The following is a 23,947-nucleotide window of genomic DNA, read 5'->3' on the forward strand; positions in this document are numbered from 1 at the left end:
TATTTGTACTTTTAATAAACGTTGAATTTGACTTGTTTAATGACTTCTTAACTTGTTTTTTATTTTCCCGAAAAATTTGCTTATTTAGTGAATTTCCAGATATCTATCATATATGTATAGTTCATACCCCTATAATACGTATTATTCATTCTATAATAAGATTGTAGTAGATGCTATTAGAACAGTGAGTTGAAACATTAATAAACCTTTATGTGCAAATTTAGAACAATAAACAGTATACATAAATACAAATTTAATTAAGATCACGATTAGATTAGTGGGAAAAATAGCAAGAAAATACGTTTTTCCTATCTAATTGAACATTCCAATCTTAACCGAAATGAAGTACGTAAATATATGTATATTTTTTTCAATCCCAAATTGCATAAGTTTTTTACCTTCTAATCAGATAAAACTAAAATGAATTTACAGAAATCGATATTTAATAATTATTTTATTTAAAACAAATTAGTAATCAGTCATGATGTTTCTAACCAAATAAAATCATTTGTAATCACTAAAAACCTCATAATTATATATGCAATCATTATGTAATCAGATGAAATCATTTATTTTACCAAATGATTTCACATGTAATGAAGAAAATCATTTATAATCTAAATGAAATCATTTGTAATCCGATGCAATTATTTGTAATCCAGATGAAATCATTTGTAATCCGATGCAATTATTTGTAATCATATGAAATCGTATGAAATCAAATGAAATTATGTAATCCGTGGGACAACATTTTAGCTAGTGGTTTTGAACAATCCAAACTTTGAACAATTACTCGAAATTTTAAACAATTTTTTACAAATTGATATTTGATTTAAAATATTTAAATTTACAAAAAGAAGTTAATTGAATGCACCAATGTGTGCGCAAAACAACTATTATTGTGCGATTAACAAATCCTGAGCTTCTTTATCGATAATGTTCTCCTTGGTTTATTTTTATTTTGCCTAAAGAGGTTTAGTATTATTCTCCAGACAATAGCTTGCGGAAAAAAATTGCTTCTTGTAAATTTGACGCATGTGCATTAGAAACAGCCAAGATTTACGTAGATCTATATTCTTGGTATTATATGCCTTCATCCGTGCATAAAATATTGGTGCATGGCGCAAAAAATCATTAAATCGGCTCTTCTTCCTATTGGTCAACTAACGTAAGAAGCTCAAGAAGCGAGGAACAAGGACTTCAAATGCTTTCGTAAATATAATGCCCGGAAGTGTAATCAAGGTGTTATTAATGCTGACATAATACACGAATTGTTGATTTCTTCGATGTCAGACAAAATAAAAATTGGAAAACCAAGAAGAGCATTATCGATAAAGAAGTCTAGGATTTGTTAATCGCGGAATAATATTTGTACTGCGCACACATTGATGCATTCGATTAACTTCTTTTTGTAAATTTATTTAAATCAAATATCAATTCCCACACAGCACTTTATCCTAGGGACGTCCCTGGGATGTCATTTTGGGATATCGCAATATCGTTGGATATCCGTGGACCGTCTGCGATATCCAAGGGATATCCAAGGGATGCACAAATGTCCACCGATTTGACATCCTGTAGATATCTCAAACAATATCCAGAGGATGTCCAAAGGATTTCCTGAGATATCGTAATATACCCTAGCGAAAAAATTTGTCAGAATTTTTAAAATTTTTTTCAGGATTTCTGATAAATATTCCGATTTTTTATAAGAATTGCAACGTTTCTCGGAAAAACTTTAAAAATGAAAAATTTTGATTAATTTAGAAAATTTTTGAATATTTTTAAGTATTTTTGAGAGTTTCTAAGAATTGAAAAAAACTTAAACAAAAAATAAAAAATTCTAATTATTTTTACGGTAATCTTGTAAAAGGAAGAATAACAACATGTTTCAGTCAAGCCACAGTCGTACCCGTTAAAGCATGTTTAATCTCTATATCTGAAAAAACGGTCACCCATCCAAGTGTCAATCATCGCCGACGTTGCTTGACTTCGAAGACCGTACGCATCCTAACGCCACGTGATAATCCATGAACACTTCTTGTCTATGCATACATATTTGTGATAGATCATTACAATAGATGTTATCAGAAGGATGAAATATGTATAGTTAACTTATATTTTTATGAATATATATGAAGTTTCAGTTTTTTATTCATTTTACATATGCGTGCAAAATAGCATGTGGAATAACTTATTAAAAAGTTTGTTTTTGCTTTGTTTGTATAAAATCAAAAAAATTTTTTAATGTCATTTATAATTTTTTAGTATTATTAATATATACCACATTATTTCAATAAGTCTACTTTCTTTATGTTCTGTTTTAATTTACGTTTCTTAGAGATTTAATTAACGCTTTTGTCACTCTTTTATTACATTATAATTCACTTTTCCTTTACACTTAATTTACGCTCTATTAATTGTAGAGATAAAAGATATGATGGGATATTATTTGGATGTAATAGGATATCGTAAGATATTATAGAATATCTTACAATGTTTTATAATATTTTAAGATATTTTTGGGGGATATCTAAATATATTAATGGGACATCATATGATATCTTAAGATATTTTACGATATTTTAAGATATTTTTGTATCCCGGGAGCTACTCATTGAGATATCCGTGGGATCGCCTTTGTCTGTCTAGGATAATTTGGGATATCCTCAGGATAAAGTGTGCTGTGTGGTTTGTAGCAAATTGTTTAAAATTTCAAGTAATTGTTCAAAGTTTATATGTATACCGCGATCTTGCAATTACAAACATTATCGTTTTCTCATATTTACACGTAAATAAAAAAAAAGAAAAACGTTTATCAAAAATCGGCCATGATAGATTGCTGAGAAATTTTATAAGCTTTAATTTAAAACCAAGGTCATTAAAATCGGTTGTATACTTTTGGTTAAAAGTTATTTTGAACGAAAAGATCCTATTTTACCCCACTGTGCGACGGTTCGCTCGAACTCCGTAAAATCACGGACGACTTATTGGTACGGGGAATTATACAAAACTTTATTTTGTACTTCTCCATATTGCGCGCGAATGATATCCGTGCGCGGTAATTATTTACCTATACGGAGCCACCTCTGATTTCAATGTCCTTCACATATGTTATGAGAGACATGACCCTGAGTAACTTTTCTTTATAACTTAATCGTCGGTCATTGTTCGTTAAAGAGTTATTAACAAAAGAAGTTTGAAAAATGTCTATGTAGAATAAAACAATACACACACACGGGTGGGTGCGAAAGGGGAAGGCCGCAAGTTATCAAGGTCATCATTCTGAGTAATGTTGTAAAGATTTTAGGCCGCCCTCGGCAATTATTAAAAAGTTATTAACACGGAAAGTTTTCACAATTATATGTAATTTTTGACGTTGAAATTTTGATTATAATATTTAAACAAAAAATGGATATAAGAACAATACTGAATTTATTAATTCTCAGTGAACACAGTAATATAGCAGCAGTGTAACAGCAATGTAACCGAATATAACAGGTTACGTTACTCTGAAATTACACGTAACTTACATGTAAGTTACAATTTCCGACTCAGCAATATAACATGTTATAATTACATGTTATCTAACCGTTACACAACAGTTACAAAGAAAAATAAAATAAAATAAAAATTTCATTTTTTTAAAATTATTTTTATCAACAGCACATACTACATTTAGAATAAATTTTTATTAATTAATTAAATTTAAATTATGTAATTTTTTATTTTATTTTTACTTGTCACTGCTAGGTTTGAACCCGGGACCTTAGGATGACGAACCTTGTACTCTACCTGCTACGCCAATTTGACTCATCGATATGGATACTTGTTATTGTCTACATATACTTATATGTTATAAACTGACGCAACTATATTATTTTTTATAAAAGCAATTAAATTTTGCAAAATATTAAAAATAAATAGCATTAATTTATTTACTTATTAATTTCATTGTTAAATTTATCTTTTTCCATAACCTTAATAATTTGATGGAAATTGCGATCTATTTAGCACTAATCTTTGAAGCGTTCAAATGATTAATTAGATGGTTAACTATATAGATCGTAATTCTAAGAAAAATTGAATAGTATACATTTATTATTCTGTTTTTGTTCAGCACATGATGAATTTCGATTTTGTGCATTTTTTGTGCGCAGTAATTGTAGACAAACCGTTATTTTTGAAAACATTATCTTTATAATAATTTTTTTTATTATCAAATAGATCTATCATTCAGGATGTTGTAATGTTGTCTGATTTCTGAGTCAACTACGACGCATCGTTCCGTAATAACATTGATACAAACGTGTTATGTTACGATTATACAATTTTTGTTGAATAACTGTAACGCCAAAACGATATATAACAGCTATATCACTTGCGTATAACAAATATTACGTAACAGGTTATTTCCATGTCATATAGCACCTACATATCACAAGAATAACAATGTTAAATTACATGTAACTTCCATGTTATATTGCCGCTATAAAATGTGTTCACTGGGTTTATATTTTCATTTTTCCTAACTCTAATTTCCCCACCAATTTTATGTCGCTATTTGGTTAATGTGAAAACATTGGAAACGAACAGCATGGAAAGTCGCAACCTATGTGGTACAATATAAGTGTGTATACGACATAGTTCAATTAAATACAATTGAAAAATTGAATATTCGAGCTCAGCATTTTTCTTGGTTTTTGCCCTTTTATTGATTTTCTACACGAAGCAAACCCATTCGGCACTTTTACTGCAGTATTAATAAACTTGAACGTAAACGACGTCCACGCTTGTACTCTATCACATGGGTTTGCGACTTTCCACGCTGTTCGTTTCCAACGTTTTCACATTAACCAAATAGCGACATAAAATTAGTGGATTAGAGTTAGGAAAAATTACGGGAGGGGGTGCAGGGGGAAGAGCGGAGGCCTTCATCCGCCCACGCGTTTTCTGAGAATACATTCTCTTTCCACACCAAATTTTGTGTAGAAAGTTTGTGTGACATAATTATTTCTCAACAAAGTATCATACTTTTGCGTATTTCTGTATAAAGCACCTTTATCAACGGAATGGTGCAGGAGGAGGATGTCGAAGGCTCCCTCACTTGCACTCCCCCTGTGTGTGTGTGTGTGTGTGTGTGTTGTTCTATTTTACATGAATATTTTTCAAACTTCTTTTGTTAATAACTCTTTAACGAACAATGACCGACGATTAAGTTATAAGGAAAAGTTACTCAAAATCATGTCCCTCATAACATATGTGAAGGACATTGAAATCGGAGATGGCTCCGTATAGGTAAATAATTACCTTCGAATATAAGTGTTTACCCTTCGGTTTCTGTAACTCATCGGCTGAGTTTCAAAAAAGATTAGTACAAATTTTAAATCCGCTTATTCGAAAGGATAAAATTATAGTATACATCGATGATGTTCTCATACCATCAGAAACTGTCGAGCAAAATTTAGAGACTCTGCGAGAAGTCTTGGCTTTATTACAAAATTATAAATTCGAGCTTAATTTTGAAAAATGTTAACATTTACGAAAGGAAAAGTTGAATTCCTCGGGTACGTTATTTCTGCCGAAGGCATCACGTTGAGTCCCCAACACGTCGAAGCCGTAAAAAATTGCAAAGCGTCACAAAACGCGCAAGTACAGCGTTTCTTGGGCCTTACTAACTACTTCAGAAAATTTATAAAGGACTACGCCCTTAAGGCAAAACCTCTTCAGAATCTACTGAGAAAAAACATTGATTTCGAATTTGACGAACCGTGTGTTAAAGAGGCACGGTAGTTCCTCGCGCCAAGTGTACGCACGCGAGGCACTGCCGTGCCTCTATTTACGCGAGACGCCGTTTGCGAGATTCCATAAATTATCGGATCTCAATAACGGCTGAATCGATTGATTTCTAGATAAGCTTAATGGATAGCTTGTATCTGATTTATATGACAAAAGTGATTTTATTTTTCCGTGACTTACAAGCGAAGATATCGCGGTTTAAAGTTTCGTATCAAGAGAAAAATTTTTAAGAAACGTCGTCATTATCGTCATCGCCCAGGACAAATGGCGGGGATTTGTACTTTTGCTTTTCGCACGATATATGGTTATAAACGTGACAGGGGCACCGAAAATTGACAAAAAGTGCATGTTCGTGTCCGTGAAAGAACAGAACAAGAAATTATGTGTCTTGGCGGTCGAATCCGTCTGTCGAGGTAATGGTTAATCCGCGCCGAAATTCACGGCGGTGATGTGACAGTTCGAGATTAGTGACGTGTTGACGGCGGCAGCAAGTCTCGCCATGATCTACAATAAATTATTGCACATTGCTTCGTCTTGGAAAATGTACGCGTTTTCAGTAAGTTTTTTGTGCGGAAAGAAGAAACTATAAAGTATATCTTCATAAATAATTAAACCACTTTAGATAACCTTGGCAATTATTACGCTCACTCTGACTACTATGATCACAGAGTTTTACATTCTTTGACACGACGTCAGTTAATTTATCTCCTAGTATAAAGAAAGAAAAATTATTTTATTCGTGCAGATATATAAATAAAATAAGTATATAAATTATATAAATTATATTACTGCAACGTTTATTATATTATTCTACATCAGTTAAACTGTTTTTTAATAATTATGTTACTAAGAGGTAATAGCAAACTCTTAATAAACTTTATAATATATTATCATTATACAAAAAAAAATTATATCAAAAATACTTATTATATTCTACTAGTTTATTTTTATACATTAAAGATTTTTGCCTTCTTATTTTCATAAATAATTTTATATGTCTAAATAATTTACCAATAAAAATTATGTTACATTTTATGATACGTAAAACATTCAAGATACATATAAAAATTATACAATATTTTTGGTGTGCGCACGCGCACACACAAAGGATAAGTTTATAGAAATAAATGAAAAATTAAAATATATATAATTATTTCTGTAGTGAAGATAATGAATTTGACGAATTATATGAACAACAATTTTCACGTACTATATTATGTGGCTGAAGAAAAATCCATGAAAGATTTTCTTATCACATTCTATATTACTAGTCAAGTATACAGTGAAAGGCATAATTATCACATTTCGAAAAGTATCTCAGCCACAGATCTGATGGTTTACCCTGATTTGCATTCAATAGAGGTATCATTAATATGACTTTGTTTTGATTTGTCAAATTTTAATTTAATCTTAATTTTAACTTTTCGTTTGATACGAACTTTAAAATTGTCTTAAGAATATTTTCTATATATTGCAAAAAGAAATGAAATACCTGTCACTACAAAATAAGTGAAATCCCCACAAAAATTACCTTTTTAAAAAAGGTAAAAAAAGCGCCAAGTATACGCGTGCAAAAAACCCCCTCAAAAATGTATTTTTATACAAAACGTTCTCAAAAATTTTTGTAAAAGAACAAAAAATATATTTTCTCTACAAAAATAATGATATGAAAAAAATGCGCCAATTATGAAAATGGATGTTCATACGAATGAGAACATCTACTTTTACAAATACTTATTTGTACAAATATTACAAATAAATATTTTACTACAAAAACTTGGCGCTACTAAACCGAATAATTTGCTTTAATACAAAATCGCTTTTTTACAATTTAACTTACTGTTGTGGCTCTTATTGGATAGAGGGACACAGGTATTTGGGATCGTCCGTCGATACTCCTCGGGTCAGGTTTCTTGAGAAATTGTAGCCGATTGTCGTATAACAATGTGTATATATTTTCTATCTTGATTACACTGAGTTACACTGACTTAATTCGTTAATATCCGTGACAAATATAAAAGGATGAGCGACATACGTTCGTCGTTGTATAATGTGTAGCAAAGCCCGCTCATTGTCTGTACCTCGGTGTTTATATACACCGATTTTTGGTGTATAACCGGGGAAGGTACTGGCCTTTGGTCAATGCTCTTGCTTAGCCAGCAATTGCTAGCTATGCACATTCCACCCCAAAATCAGGAGATTTTGGGTGTTGTTTATTAAGCAATCGGGTGCATTGCCCGGTACGACGCCCGGTATGTAGGCCGGGCGATGTCCGCGCGCGAAGTGTCATTTGACACCTTATTTCGCTTGCAACATTTCTTGTGTGAGTGCATCACACTCACAACATCCCTCCCCCTTATTAAGAAGAAAACGAGGAGACTGAGTTTTCGCAAACGTTTACGCATAAGTTTTTGCAAAGTGTTCAATATAATGTTGTCGTGTAGAAAATTTTTCGCGCAATATAATGTTACATAATTTGTAGCTTTAAAAAGAAATCTTTTCTTTTTTACATACGTACACGCATACATAGATACATTGTATTGTTGTGCCCGCTATGGACGAACGCTATTCATAAAATTACAATCTTGTGTTATAGGTGTTACGTCCAGCCTTATAGGATTTAACTCTTTATTCGGTAGGAAGGATATCTCAGAGAGAACAGGTAAGGCAGGGAAGAACGTAACAAAACGTGTAGAATTCCCGTAGGCACACAGTTTAAGAGAGGGTATGTGCCTCGGGTCGAACGCACTTTTTATGACTCAAAAATATAGGTCAACGTGCCGATAGAGCCGCTGTAACCCGTTTCGAGTCGTACGTCCGTCGGTCCAAGTTTCGAGTCAACGAATTGAATCGCTTTAACTCGGGATCGGACCAGATGCAGTCTTTGTTCGGGATAGACGAGGTCGTTATTAATTAAAATAAATGATAAGGTTTCACATAAAATTAACAAAAGTATTTATTCTAATAACAAATAAAAATGAAAATAAAAAGAAATACAAATAAGCGCTGAAGTCGTGATTTGACAATTTTGTAATAACGGTATAATTAAATTTAAGACGCATAGTGAGTATGAATATAGTTGTACAAATATTAAATAAGTATATAGTGGGCGGAGAAAGGGAAACAAAGAGATTTTTGTTTTTAATTCTACAGTATTAACGGTAAACGCGGAGCAAAGAAATAGACAAAGGGTTTATTAAATGGTTAGATGGGGTAAACATGGATGGATAAAGCATAGCGGGAGAGAGTGGGGGTGGAATGTCTTCGGATTCAGGGGAACTTATGGGAGAGTAACTTGAAGAAGGAGGAGGTGAACTAGAAAAAGAATATGTTGGGAATATCTGAGGAACGTGTTCATGTTCTTCAGTAATTGGAGGCAAAGAGGAAGGTCGAGGAACATTAAGTTCTTCGAAGGGGGGGGGGTGGTAAGAGAGGAGAGTCGAGGAACACTAAGTTCTTCGAAGGTGGTAGCTGGAGAGAAGAGTCGAGGAACACTGAGTTCTTCGAAGGTGGTAGCTGGAGAGAAGAGTCGAGGAACACTAAGTTCTTCGAAGGTGGTAGCTGAAGAGAAGAGTCGAGGAACACTAAATTCTTCGAAGGTGGTAGCTGGAGAGGAGGGTCAAGGAACACTAAGTGGGAAATTATTTATAAAATAATAGGAACGTGTCTTAAAAAATTAAAACGGAAGGGAGTAGATGAGTAACGTAAAAACAAAGAAAGAAATTGTGATTGTAGGACTTACTCATTACTGGTTCTCGAATAAATCCGTTGGAATCGAAGGGATTTTTGACCGGATGGAACGGCACTAAAGTTTACTTGCGCACTGATTCTACATGATTACTAACTAACTCTCTTATTAACTGAACTGACTAAAAACTCTAAACGTAACTGAACGTAACTCACAACTAACTACTTTCAACTAACTGATTATTACTGACCATTATTACTACTATTACTACTATTACTAATTGACTATTACTGACATTATTACTGACTGCTACTAACTATTACTGCTACTCTCATTACTGCTACTCTCATTACTCACGACATTATATAGACTGACTCTCTTCAAGATTTTGTATTATATATACAGAGTCTTACAAGGGGAGGATCCAGAGGTAGGTGGTTCAAATATTCTAATTGGTAGGATTCTTTTTCAGGATTGTGTGGTGGGTGAATTCTGCGTTTTCTTATTGGAAAAATAGTTTATCCTTTTTGACCAATCATACGTTGAGTACTCTGTCGAAAGTTTCTCTGTTTCCTCCCACATTCTTTCAATTTTATCGAAGGGATCCGACCTATCGCGTAGGTTATCTTCCTTTGGGTTTAAAAGATAAATAATTTTTTCTATCGTGCTAGACGTGCTACGGTATGGGTTGCAGATGGAGGAAACGGTTATTTATTTTTTGCTTATGTTTGGATACTTTATGGCTCATTTTTTGTGAGGAAACATGAAACTTTGCTTAGATCCCATGTTTGTTTTTGAATTTCTATCTTCAGAATTTATTATTTGTTGACTCAATATTCAAAAGGACTCGGAATTATCTACTTGGTCGTTTCGTCCATCTATGTTTGTCATTACGTTTCTAACAGACTAATCATAGACGCATAAAAAATTATCTGAGACCGTTGAAACGGAATTTCTATTGTAAATTATTTGTTTTTCTGACGAAGGGAAATCGTGGAGTCTGCCGGACGTAACATAGGCAAAAATGCGAAGTTATATTTGTGGGCTACCACATCCCTCCCTCGCAGGGAGAAAAAAAATTTTTTTTATAATTTCGTACATTATTATACACATACGTACATACATACATATATCTCGCAATATGTTTAAAGTTTTGTTGTACATTGCGCTATTTAAAAAATAATTTTTTTTTCTTTAATTACAAATTATTACAATGATACCGACATAAGTATGCACCTTGAAAAGTGTGCTCGCTTGTATGCGCTGAATTGACTGTCTGTAATCACACTTATACGTATAAAAATTTTTTTAATTTACGCTTTGAATGCTTTTAATCGATTTGCGTGTACGCGAGTTGTCGTTCTTCCTTTTTTTATTGTGTAATTTACATCAAGAATGTTTTTTGGTTACGGTATACGGTCTAGTCTACTGTGCGTCTAGTTTTTTAGATCGTCCACGTCGGAGCGTTTCATCGTATAATAGTACTTTTTCGCCGATTTTGAATTTTGTTTCCTTCGTCTTTTATAACCGCATATATTTGATGATCATTCTCGTCAATCTCGTCATAGTCTTCAATGATCACGTGCGGCGTGCGTATTTTCACCGGCTTATCAGTAGTGTTTACTATGCTGATTGCGTACGTTAAATTTCTTGGTTTGACCATGCATCGCCCGATGTATACTCCGCGCTCTGTTTCTATAGCTTGTATCACCTCAGGTTGATTTTGATTGGTTGTAGCTCGGACGATGGTTTCACTGCGCGGTTACAGAGTGATTTTTCCGTATGGCTTTAATTTGAAAGTGCCACCTGCAATTTGCAGTTCCTCTTTGCCGTAATCGCGGGCTACTTTATGTTTCTTCATAAAATCGAGGCCTAGTATCCCGTCGTATTCCATCAGGAAGTCATCTTTCACTACATACATTGTATAATTTATCTCTTGTTTACCTAATATAATATGTGCCATACTTTCAATCGTATGCAATTGATAGCCAGTCACCCCCGTTAGAGTGATTCTTTCAGGGGAAATTCTGGTTTTCCCTTTTAGCTTATTTAATCTTATTAGCGAAATCGTTGCGCCAGAATCAAATAGCATGTTAATTTCTCCCGACCGCGTTTCCTGTATCGGAAGTATAACTTGGTCGAGGTCGCAGCTCCGCTGGGCGGCTCGAGTTACCGGCGCAAGTTGATATGACCGCGCGCTCTTATCCTTCTTGTTCCTTGTCTCTTCTTCTTCGTCGCTACTCTGCTCAGAATCGGAGTTCTTTTTTCTTCGCGGTTCAATCGCTTTTCGCGTATTATTATTTTTCATACTATTATTTCGTGGTCCCTGAGGGCTTTTTGACGTGTTATTTACGGTCTTCGCGTTTAAGTGCCAGCACTCGTTTCGTGTGTGGTCGCGTTTCTTGCAGTGTTTGCAAAATTTTTCGACTGCGTTGACGCGTGATTTCTCAGGTTGCGGTAGCGCAAAACGATTGGCATACCGGCTGCTACGGCATTCTCGTCCATCGTGATCAGTTTTTCCGCATTTTCCGCATTGGGGAGTCGGGTCTGATCATTTTGAGAGGGGATTTGGGCAACTTTTCTGTATCCATTGGTTCTCGCATTTGGTCCCTTGACCTTTTCTTCTGCGCTTGCTCCTGCGATGGCTTCTTGTAGCGTGTGGTATCGCTGTACACATACCAATAATTTTATATCTTCATTTAAGCCTATTTGATAATTATAGAGAGCTTGTTCCTTAATTTTCTCCAGTATCGCTCTTTGCTGTTCCGTAGTGTGGTTCTTTTCTTTTCCATGGACTCATATAGTTCCATAGTAAGGTTGTCCACTCGCCGCCCGAATTCCTGAGCGGTCTCATTGGATTTTTGCTTTAGGGAATTGAATTCGAGTTGTAGATGAGCAGTACTACACTTGCCCAGATATTCCTTCTCTAGTTCCCTTTTTAGCTGCTCAAAATTTTCTATGTCACGAGTGTAAAAGTCCATCATGGCTTTTCCCTTAAATTTCGTGCAAAGTATGGCTTCAAGTAGATTATACTCGTCAGCAAAATGAATACTTTTCATATGTACTTGCGTTTGGAAATTCGCGTACTCGGTCTCTCGAAGGACCGTCAATCTCTAGGATCATATTTCGGGCCTCTTTTAACGTCAGAATTCCGCGGCCTCTTTGGTGTCGCGCATTCTCTACAGGATTTTCGAACGCTGTTTCACGTCTGCCGTGATGTGATCGAAAATCGCGGATGCGTTGTGTTTGTAATTGCGTTTCACGTAAAGCGTCAATTTCTATATGTATTCCCCTGATTTCTTGTATCAAAGCTCGCAGCGTGGCTCGAATGTCATCGTCCCGTTCACGCGCTACGTTAGGTCGTGCGGTTCGTTCAGCAGGATTTTCAGTTATCTCTTGATGAATTTGTTGTATTTCTCGTTCGGCGTTGGCAATAAATTGTTGAGTTTCCGATTGTTGCGCTCTCGATGGTTGTGCTTGTTCGTTGGCACTCATTGTGTATCTTTCGAGAATTTCTTCGGGGTTAAATATATCGGAATCGTATGAGGTTAATGAGAATTTACCTCGTGAGGATACACGGCTCGGAGTTCGACTAAAATACGGTCTCGTCCGTCTGATCTAGTCGAGTCGTGTCAACTGCGTTGTTGTCGAATAAACTGGAATCGAGACTCGCGTATTACGTGCTCGGATAGCTCATTATTGCCTTCGGGGGAATATTCTATAGTCCTACAAACGTTATCTCGTTCCTCGCGAAGGGCTTGGGTCGCTCGCCATGCAAGATCCAATTCCAAATAATGTATGGATTGCGCCGCCGCTTCGCTGAATAGCCACGATTTGTTTCGTATAGGCGAGTTTCTATCGTCTGACATTCGCTTTTGTTTATTTATTTGCTACTGTTATTTTTCGATAACTAAGTTACCGGGGGCCTGCGTATTTCGGGTTTTCGGACGCGCTCGCTTATAGTTTATTTTGCTTATAAGAGTGATTTTTCGGACTTACATTATCGCAGTATATCGCTGCATGCTGTCCGTCGTTTCGCCGCTTGGCTGGTGAGTTACGATGCGGTAGTTCGGTGTCTTCTCCGATTTCGCCGCTATCGCTGTTGCGCTGCCCGATGGCGGAGCCCTGGTTCGATGGCTGTCTTCCTTGCTGGATCTTGGGTCCGCAGATCAGCTGATCGGCTCGGCTGCGTTGTGCAGGATCTTCGGCGAGTTTAGCTCTGATCGGCTTCCGCTCTTTTTCTTGGCTGTTCTCTTCTTGGCTCTGTGTCTGTTAGGGAGTATTTTCCTTCTAGGTTTTTCGACAGTGGATCCCACCGCTGCCACCAGATTTGTTGTGGCCCTTATTGGATAGAGGGACACAGGTATTTGGGATCGTCCGTCGATACTCCTCGGGTCAGGTTTCTTGAGCGATTGTAACCGATTGTCATATAACAATGTGTATATATTTTCTATCTTGATTACACTGAGTTACACTGACTTAATTCGTTAATATCCGTGACAAATATAAAAGGATGAGCGACATACGTTCGTCGCTGTATAATGTGTAGCAAAGCCCGCTCGTTGTCTGTACCTCGGTGTTTATATACATCGATTTTTGGTGTATAACCGGGGAGGGTATTTCCCGGTCACTGGCCTTTGGTCAATGCTCTTGCTTAGCCAGCAATTGCTAGCTATGCAGATTCCACCCCAAAATCAAGAGATTTTGGATATTGTTTATTAAGCAATCGGGTGCATTGCCCGGTGCGACGCCCGATATGTAGGCCGGGCGATGTCCGCGCGCGAGGTATCATTTGACACCTTATATCGCTTGCGACATTTCTTGTGTGAGTGCATCACACTCACAACATTATAGACTAAAATAATAATAATTTAAAATTACAGTTTTTTGCAATTGAAATCGTAATGGCGTTATATACGTATAACATTATACACGCACGTGAGGAGAGGAGAGAGAGAGAGAGAGGGAGAGAGGGAGGGAGGGAGTCGGAGGAGAGAGAGAGAGAGAGAGAGAGGAGGGAGGGAGAGAGGGAGGAGGGGGAGAGGATAGGCGAGAAGGAGAGGGAGAGGGAGTATAGGGATTAGGAGTGACGAGAGATCGGGAGGGGCGAGAGAGTTTCGAGGGGCGAGGGGGTCGAGGGAGGTAGGGAGGGCGAGGGGAAGGAGGGAGGGGGGAGGGAGGGATAGGAGGGGGGAGGGAGGAGGAGCTCGAGGGACGGGAGTTGAGCAGGGGGGCGGGAGCTGGGTGGGAGGGCTGGAGGGGGGGAGAAGGAGGGAGAGAGGGATGGAGATCGATGAGGGGAGGGAGAGCGAGCGATAGAGAGCTCTTCTCTCCCTCTGAGAGAGAGAATGTACGCGTAAGAGATTGAGATATTAAAAATTGCTTTTTTATAAACGAACTTATATACTAAATACACACACACACACGCGCACACACACATTCAGATACACGCACAAAAAAAAAAGAAAGATAACTAGTAAATTATTTGGTTTAGCGGCGCCAAGTTTTTGTAGTAAAATATTTATTTGTATTAAAATATTTATTTGTAATATTTGTACAAATAAGTATTTGTCAAAGTAGATGTTGTAATTCGTATGAACATTCATTTTCATAGTTGGCGCATTTTCTTCATATTATTACTTTTGTAGAGAAAATATATTTTTTGTTCTTTTACAAGAATACATTTTTGAAAACGTTTTGTATAAAAATACATTTTTGATACATTACACGGTTTTTTGCGCGTGTATACTTAACGCTTTTTTTATTTAACTTATTCAAAAGGGAACTTACCTCGTCACCCACGTTGAGTACATATGATTCTGCCGCGGAAACAGAACTGCACACGGGTGCCAGTAGCTTGGGGTTCGGCGCTGCCTGCGTTCGAAAATAGCTTTAGCTGGTGTTGGGAAAAAAGTTAAGTTGGTAATATTGAGAATTCTCAACGCTGTGTTCGTTTTCTCTCAGCTGGAAGTAGTTGGAGATCGATCGAATAGGTGCATTTAGTGCAAATGGCAACAAAATATCTTGACAAGCGATAACGCACGCACGTGTTTTATATAATTAACTTATACTTACGATTTCTGGAATTTAGCAAATTCAAAGTAATCCTTTTCCTTTGTTTAATAACACTTAAATGTAAAATAGAGTAAATGTAAAATAACATTATTAATAAATAAAAAGCAAGAAATAAGAGGAACATTAAAATTCTCTTAATATCTTTTATTGTTATGTGTGGTTGTGGCGCATACATAAAATTTAACAAATTATATTGAAATAAAATATTTTCTTAATGCAAATTCATAAATTATTACTTTTCGTAAATTAATTAATCAATATAAAAAATTACTGAATATATAAATAATTATTTAATATAATGTATTTACAGTCTCTTTCTTTTCGTATTGTTGAACAAGAAACGAAAGTCAATAAAAAGAATATACAAATTTAATCAACATTATTATTATTAGGGAAAAGTTTTTATTGAAGAATATTTTACTCGAAAACATGTTTGATTCTTCTAGTATAGTTTATCGTCTAATAACAGTGATGACGACGATGAAGAATTACAAAATATCTTGTTCAGTAACAACATAGATGAAAAGAGAAACGTACCAAAAATAAAAAATTATTTGGAACACATTGTAGCAATTAAGTTAATTATCGAACTATTATTCGCATACGGTTGTACCTTCTATTTTTGCTACCTGGGCATAGACGGCAACCATACATTATAATAAAAAATATTAATAAAATTTAATGTTTCTTTCATTCTTTGCTTTTTATTTATTAATATAAATGTTAAACTTTATTTTATATTTAAGTATTATTAAACAAAGAAAAAACATTACCTTGAATTGACTGATAAATTTTGGTTATATAAAACATATGCATACGTTATCGCGCCTGACATAATATTTCATTGCTATTTGCACTAAATGCACCCATTTGATCGGTCTCCAACTACTCCCAGCTCCCAGCTGAGAGAAAATGAACGCGGCGTTGGAAATTCTCAATACTACCAACTTAACTTTTTCTCCCAGCACCAGCGAAAGCTATTTTCGAACGCACCCGCTATATTAGTTCAGAGACAGGGGCATCTCCGCTGGGCTCTGATTGCTTATTTCAGTCGATCGACAAATGAGGCTGAGATGAAATACCATAGTTACGAATTGGAAATGTTAGCGATCGTACGAGCGATAGAACGTTTCCATTTATATCTCTACGGTATAGAATTCACGATTGTTACGGATTGTAACGTCTTAACTTACGCGATCATAAAGGCCAACCTCAATCCTCGAATAGCGCGTTGGACACTCGCTCTGCAAAATTATAGATTTAAGGTCGTGCCTGTGCAGACAGGGAAAAAGAACGGTGCACATCGATGCGTTGAGCTGTAGTGAGGCGTTGGTCGACGACTTGCCATTAGAAAAAGTGTTAATGTACAAGCAACTTGCGGATCCTCGAATGGCGGAAATAGGCCGCAAACTGGAAAGCGATATTCTAGAGAAATTCGAACTAATCGACGGATTAGTTTACCGTAAGATCGGTAACGATTTAAAATTTACCGTTCGGGAGTCAATGTCCTCGAGCGTGATTCACGCCTACCACGAGAATATGGCGCACTGCGGATTCAAAAGACATTATGCGGCGTACAAAGAAATTACTGATTTCCCGCGTTGCAAAAGAAAATACAGGAACACATAGAAAATTGTCTTACATGTATCACTGTGAATGACTCGCCTCATCGGTTTGAAAGGAAAACTCATGCGTTTTTGACCTCTGAATAGATAATGGACGTAGTACATGTAGATCATTTTGGCCCACTGCCGGAAACAGCCGGAGGTCATAAGCATACCATATTTTGGTTATTATCGAAGCTATGACCCTGGTTGTCCCCCACAAAATGTACTGGGATGCGAGAGATCATCAATTGCCCTTCTAATACTTTTAATACGTTTAGGAAGCCTCGAGAAATTGTTTCGGATGGAGGCACCGGATTTACCTAATAGAATTCTAGGAATTTATCAATGATTTGAAAATAACACATCGTAAAGTCGCTGTTGCCTCCCCGTGGGCTAATGGCCTCGTGGCGCGCGTGAATCGATTTTTGAAAAACTCTCTCGCTAAATTGATGGACTTTTCATCGGACTGAAAGCATTTAGGAAAAGCGCAATGTTTTAAACAACACGCACCACTCGGCGATCAACGACACGCCGTCGCGTTTAATGCTAGAGTATGACCGCAATCACACAGACACAAATCTAACACGATTAATCCGAATTTGGTCCGATACGAAAACTACGGAAGAATCTCGAGCAGACGCCCGGAAACTCGCCATAAAAGCGTCTGACATGGTCAAGCGATACAATAAAGAATACGTTGATCGTAGGGCGAATAAGCCAACCGCGTATAAGCAAGGTGATTACGTGATGATTAGAGATACTCGGATTAAACCTGGCCAAAGCTCGAAATTCAAACCAAAGTATAAAGGACCGTATGCAATTGATAAAGTCCTTGGCCATAATAGATACGTAGTTAAGGACATACCCGGTTTTAATCACACCATGAAATCCCTGGACATCATACTATCAGCGGATAAATTAAAGCCGTGGATCAAAATCTGATCTTCGAATAATGCGTATGATCCGTCATTCTATGTCACTAGTAATTATAAGTTTACTGTAATGTTTAGTATAAGTGCTCAATGCTGTGATTCCTAGATTAAGAAGTGACTCTTGGAGTAAGTGTCGTATGACAAAATTATTCGGCGATGCAAGGCTCAAATACAGTGCTGTGAATAATGTATAAGCTACCTGTAAAATTATGTATATGTATCCAATTTCAAACCTCGTTCGCGGCTTCGAGATGTAGCCAAAGTCTGAACGGACGAGTTGTAAGAAAGGTACTAAATAATCCTAGCCAAACGGGGTATAGCACAAGTTGGTAATAATGTAAAACTCGAGCCCACTAGCGCCTTAATGAATGCGGAAGGCGCCCTTGCTGAAAGTGCCCCGCGTGTTGGCGGAGTGAAACTGTGTGCGCATGTATCAAAAGGAGTTAGTGTTATACGCGGCGAGTCTAGAGCAAGATGTACGAATAAAGGAGTATTCAGAGTTATCTCTCGATTTCTTTTCCTCGACACGACATCCCCGATCCATCTCGTCCCGACCTCGGCCACGTCTCTCGTCTCGCTCAGCACACCATCCCCGTCCCCTCGTCTCGACTTCCCCGGCAATTTTATACTAGACACTCCTGCAAAGTTAGTCAACTCGGTACGAATCTCTGTCCGACCGATCTTGTTAAAATATTTGTTGAATCTTGTTAAAATAAAATTCGAGATAGTGACCAAAGAAACATCTTAATTATTTTCCTATTCCAAAGTCAGCGATTGTTCTCATTATGGTCAACCTGAGGCCAGTGCCTTTCTTCGCGTTGACCGTGGAAGCAATGCCCGGAATTTACAAGCGAAGAAACAAACAGAATTTTTGGCCCTTCGAGCCGGATCCAGCGCCAAGAGTTTTCGACTATATACGGACGATAACCGACGCTCTAACAGGCGTATCCAGCGATTTTTGCATAAACGAGTTGATCCGGTCGACATGTAAATTTTTTTTGGATCCGAATAAATAATAATTGGACGAGGGCTGATTAGAAATGGAGCAATAATTGGCAGAGACTGACGAGGACAAGACACAAGGCTGTGGAATCATTGGACATTATCGCAATACACCGGTGGTCAATCGGCGGCAGCAGGAGCAAATAGGCATCGGCACAAAAAGACATTAAGGCGGAAATGGCAACGACATATCCAGTCGGTGATCAATCGACTGCAGCGGGAACGAGTGGAACAGAAAGACATTCTCCACCACGACGGATGCAGCAGCGGTACATTCAGTCGGTGGTCAAAGTAGGAGATTCCTCTTTCTCGTTACCAATCATTTATATTCAAAATTAATTTATCCATTAAACGATATCATATATTTTAAAAAATTTGTATATAATATAGCACATTTAACTCAAATCACAGCTTTTTAAAAAAAACGTACAGCGATAAAGCACGTGTACGGACGTATTTTGAATCGTTGAATGGTCAGAAGCCCAGGCAAACCTTGAAGAAAGATACGAGCGATTAGAAGGTTACTGGAAATATAAAAACACAGTTCGGGTTAGGACTGTCCCAATTGCGCACATAAGCGATTGGACACAGTAGTATTTCCCGATCAAACACAGTCCCTATTGGACACGGACCCGATTGGACACAGACCCGATTGGACACGGACCCGATTGGACACGCACCCGATTGGACACGGACCCGATTGCACACCGACCCGATTGCACACGGAACCGATTGTACACGGACCCGTTTGCACACGGACCCGATTGCACACGGACCCGTTTGCACATGGATCCGTTTGCACACAGACCCGATTGCACTCGATACGATTCCGCATTGCAGATAGTACATGGGTTAGCGACTTAGACGGGGTGGGTGCAAAGCCCCCCTTGCACCCCCCCGTGTGTGTGTGTGTGTGTGTGCACAAAGCATTTTCTGCACTACATGGGTTTGCGACCATAAAATATGTATAAAAAAGAAAAATATTATAATAAATATTTTGTACGTATTTTTATGTCTGAGTTTGCCAAGTATAAAAAAATTATGATAAATATTTATAAAAATATTAAAAATAAATATTTATGCTATTATAATCGAAAAATATAAAAAATATTTTGAGTTTATATACCATAAATATTTTTCAATACATTTTAAAAATATATTTTATATATTGTTATTAATAATTTTTGTATTATTTCTAAATAATTTATAAAAAACGATTATATAACTTTTAAAATATATTTTTTAAAAATAAATTCGTAAAATATTTATAAAAATTTTCTATGCTATTTAAATTGTTTTTGCATTATTCTGCGATGCGGAATCGTGTCGTGTGCAACCCGGTCTGTGTGCAAATGGGTCCGTGTGCAAACGAGTCGGTGCGCAATCGGATCCGTGTGCAATCGGGTCCGTGTGCAAACGGGTCGGTGCGTAATCGGATCAGTGTGCAATCAGGTCGTGTGAAATCGGGTCGGTGCGCAATTGGATTCGTTTGCAAACGGGTCGGTGCGCAATCGGGTTCGTGTACAATTGGGTCCGTGTCCAATCGGGTCTATATCCAATCGGGTCCGTGTCCAATTGGGTCTGTGTCCAATCGGGTCTGTGTCCAATCGGGAAATACTACTGTGTCCAATCGCTTATGTGCGCAACCGGGCCTCACTCGTTCGGGTTAGAGGCGTTCTTTGAGGACGAGAAAGATGATCGCATTGCATTCGATAAGGCATTCTTCGACCTAAAGGCAAAAATGCGTCATATAATTTTGAGTTTTAAAAATGTGTTTGCCGTTGATGCCACGATCGGTTTCGAGCGCATCGCCAAACGGAGTAGTCAATCATACCAAAATTTGAGTCGTTAGAGTTGACAGAACAAAATTACATGGTGGCCTGGAACTTATTGCAGCAAAAATATAGTAATAAGTGTACTATAGTACAAACTCGCGTGCATTATTCGAGTTGCTGAATATCGTGAAGAAAAACGGAGTGAATATAATTTGCCCACATTCGAAATAGCCGCGCGTAAATTTACCCACGTTCGAAACGGCCACGTTCAAAACGGCCACGTTCGAAATGGCCACGTTTGAAACGGCCACGTTCGTAATGGCCATGTTTGAAACGGCCACGTTCGAAAGGGCCACGTATGTTTTACTTGAGCATGCGCAGCGGTTATATCCTCATGCTTCTTAATTACAAGCGCATGCTCTGTCTAACACAAGCCATGAAAAAAATGCGTAAATATTGAGAAACGATAATGAATTCGACACCAATTCGACGTCAAATCGACATCGAAATGATGATTTCGACGTCAAATCGACATCGAAATGATGATTTCGACGTCAAATCGACATCGAAATGATGATTTCGACGTCGAATCGATGTACTATTTCTCACTGTAGATCTTTAAATATCTACATACGTATTTTAACGAGCATCTTGTTTTGCGTGGAAAATCGGAAACCCATGTGGTGCAGAGAATGCTTTGCGCACACATGCATACACACACACACACGCACGCGCGCGCGCGCGCGTGCGCGGGGGGGCAAGGGGGGTCTTTGGTCTCCCTCCCGCACCCACCCCGTCCAAGTCGCTAACCCATGTGCATTGTATTAGAAATCAAGTAAAACATACGTGGCCATTTCGAACGTGACCGTTCCGAACGTAGCCGTTTCGAACGTGTGGCCATTCCGAACGTGGCCGTTTCAAACGTGGACAAATTGAACTCCGTGCAATATTTCCCGTGGCCATTCCGAACATGGCTGAATTTACGCGTGGCCATTTCGGACGCTCCCAGGAAAACGCGATCGAGCTGCGCCGAATGTCGGACAGCGTCACGAAGCATATACAAGCCTTAAAGGCTTTACGTTGTCCTATCGAGCAGTGGGATGACGTAATCATTTATCTGCTTTCGTCTAAATTAGATTTGATAACTGCTAAGGAGTGGCAGGCAACATTAACCGCCACGGAGTTGCCTACATTCAAGCAATTCACAGAGTTTCTGAGTTGTCGGTGTCAGTTATTAGAATCTATAAGTAAGGACAACACACTCAGATAGCCAAGCGAGATTAAGCATATCAGGCAAATTAATGCACTGCATGTATGTTGTAAACTTGCTCACAATTTGCTGTCATTGTAATTTAACGTGGAACGAAGTTAACATCAGGAGAGCAAATAACCTTCATGAGTTTATAAAAATTATAAGTGCCATTGAGGATCGCTATTGAGGAATAATAAACTTGTCACATTGACAGCAATTGTGCATGCATGATGACAACTTGCCGTCAGTTTGTTGAATTCTAATGTAGAATTTTATATGATGTCAGAACAACAAACAGTTTGAGGAAACACCTTGGCTTTAGTTTGATAAAATTAATAGGGAATAAGTGACAGCAAAATAACAACACGTTGCCTTTATTTGGCTATCTGGGCAACGACTCAAACTGGCCGCAAGCGCTTATCGTCTCATGTAGTCACCGTCTACATGCGGTTTCTGTCGTGGGCAGCATCTCATTTACTATTGCCGCGATTTTTTGAGATTATTGGTCTCCCAGTGAATAGCTGTGGTTCAAAAACGCAAATTGTAAACAAATTGTCTTCGCGAGGGCAAGCATTATTCCACAAAATATAATTCGGGTATGTGCAAGATACGCGGACTTAAACATAACTCGCTTCTTCACGTCTCTTCGAAATCTGTCGAACATTCCGAGAAGGGCAAAACAAAGGATGAATCATCGCGGGCCTCGGAAGATGAAGTGGCCGTTACGGCTCACTCGTCGATTTCCCGCAATAATCACGCGTTACTTTTTACCGCGATTGTATACATAATAGATTCAAGTGGATCGAGGCAACCTTGCCAAGTCCTGTTGGATAGCGGTTCTCAGGCAAACTTTATAACACGGTTGTGTGCTAAGTGGTTAAAGCATTTAAAATCAAGAACGAGAAATATTAAAATAACGCGTATAAACGGCATAACCATCAGTGCCAATGAAATCGTGGAAATAAAATTGCAATCGCGATTAAACGGTTTCGCGGCGGCATTGGAATGCATTCTAACAGATTGGATCACAGAGCGACTTCCGACCTCGCCAATCGAGCGAAAAAATACACATAACACGAAATCTAAAATTGGCCGGAATTTTATCGGTCCTCGGACGTCGACGTGTAATAAGTGTTGCTATTTTGACAGTTGATATGTATCGGAACAATCAAGCAAAATCGAGAACGTCCAACATTACAGAAAACTTATTTCGGTTGAATCATCGCCGGTCGTATATGTGAAAATAATCGCGGTGTGCGCGGTCACGAGGTGCGCAGTTGCGAGGTGCGCGCTTTACAAACGTTGATAAGTGACGTGAGCCTGCAGGGACAATTAGTAAGATTCTGGCAGGTTGAGGAGGACTTTCAGCCTCGCGATGCGTACTCGCCGATCCATCGTTTTTGTGAACAACACTTTCATAATAATACCACGAAGAACCAGGACGGCCGCGTAACGGTTACGCTTCCTATTAGGGAGAAAAGATAAAAACCATTGGCGAAACAAGAGAGATAGCGATGCCACGGTTCTATGATTTCGAGAAACGATTGAGTTGTAATCCAGCTACATAATTACAATACAGAGAATTCATACGAGAGTATCTCGCGCTCGAGCATATGCAGCGCGTCGATTACAATTCGCCAGTTTATTATTTATCACATCATTACGTATTGAAAGAGTCGAGTGAAACAACTAAACTCCAAATGGTCTTTGAGTAATGCGTCATGGAAGAACTCAAGCGGGATCTCTCTGAATGACATTTTCGTTGGCCCGACTGTTCAACAAGACTTGTTTTCAATTGTTTTAAGATTTCGTGTTTT

At 37.8% G+C, this 23,947-nt stretch overlaps 1 protein-coding gene across 2 annotated transcripts in view; it reads right to left on the minus strand.

Moving 5' to 3' along the window:
* The window catches only part of LOC105835097 (alpha-(1,3)-fucosyltransferase 10), a 113,034-nt gene that overhangs the window by 19,435 nt on the left and 69,652 nt on the right, over nt 1–23,947 (minus strand). The window lies entirely within an intron of this gene.

The sequence above is a fragment of the Monomorium pharaonis genome, chromosome 8, assembly GCF_013373865.1.
Source record: "Monomorium pharaonis isolate MP-MQ-018 chromosome 8, ASM1337386v2, whole genome shotgun sequence".
Classification (NCBI taxonomy): domain Eukaryota; kingdom Metazoa; phylum Arthropoda; class Insecta; order Hymenoptera; family Formicidae; genus Monomorium; species Monomorium pharaonis.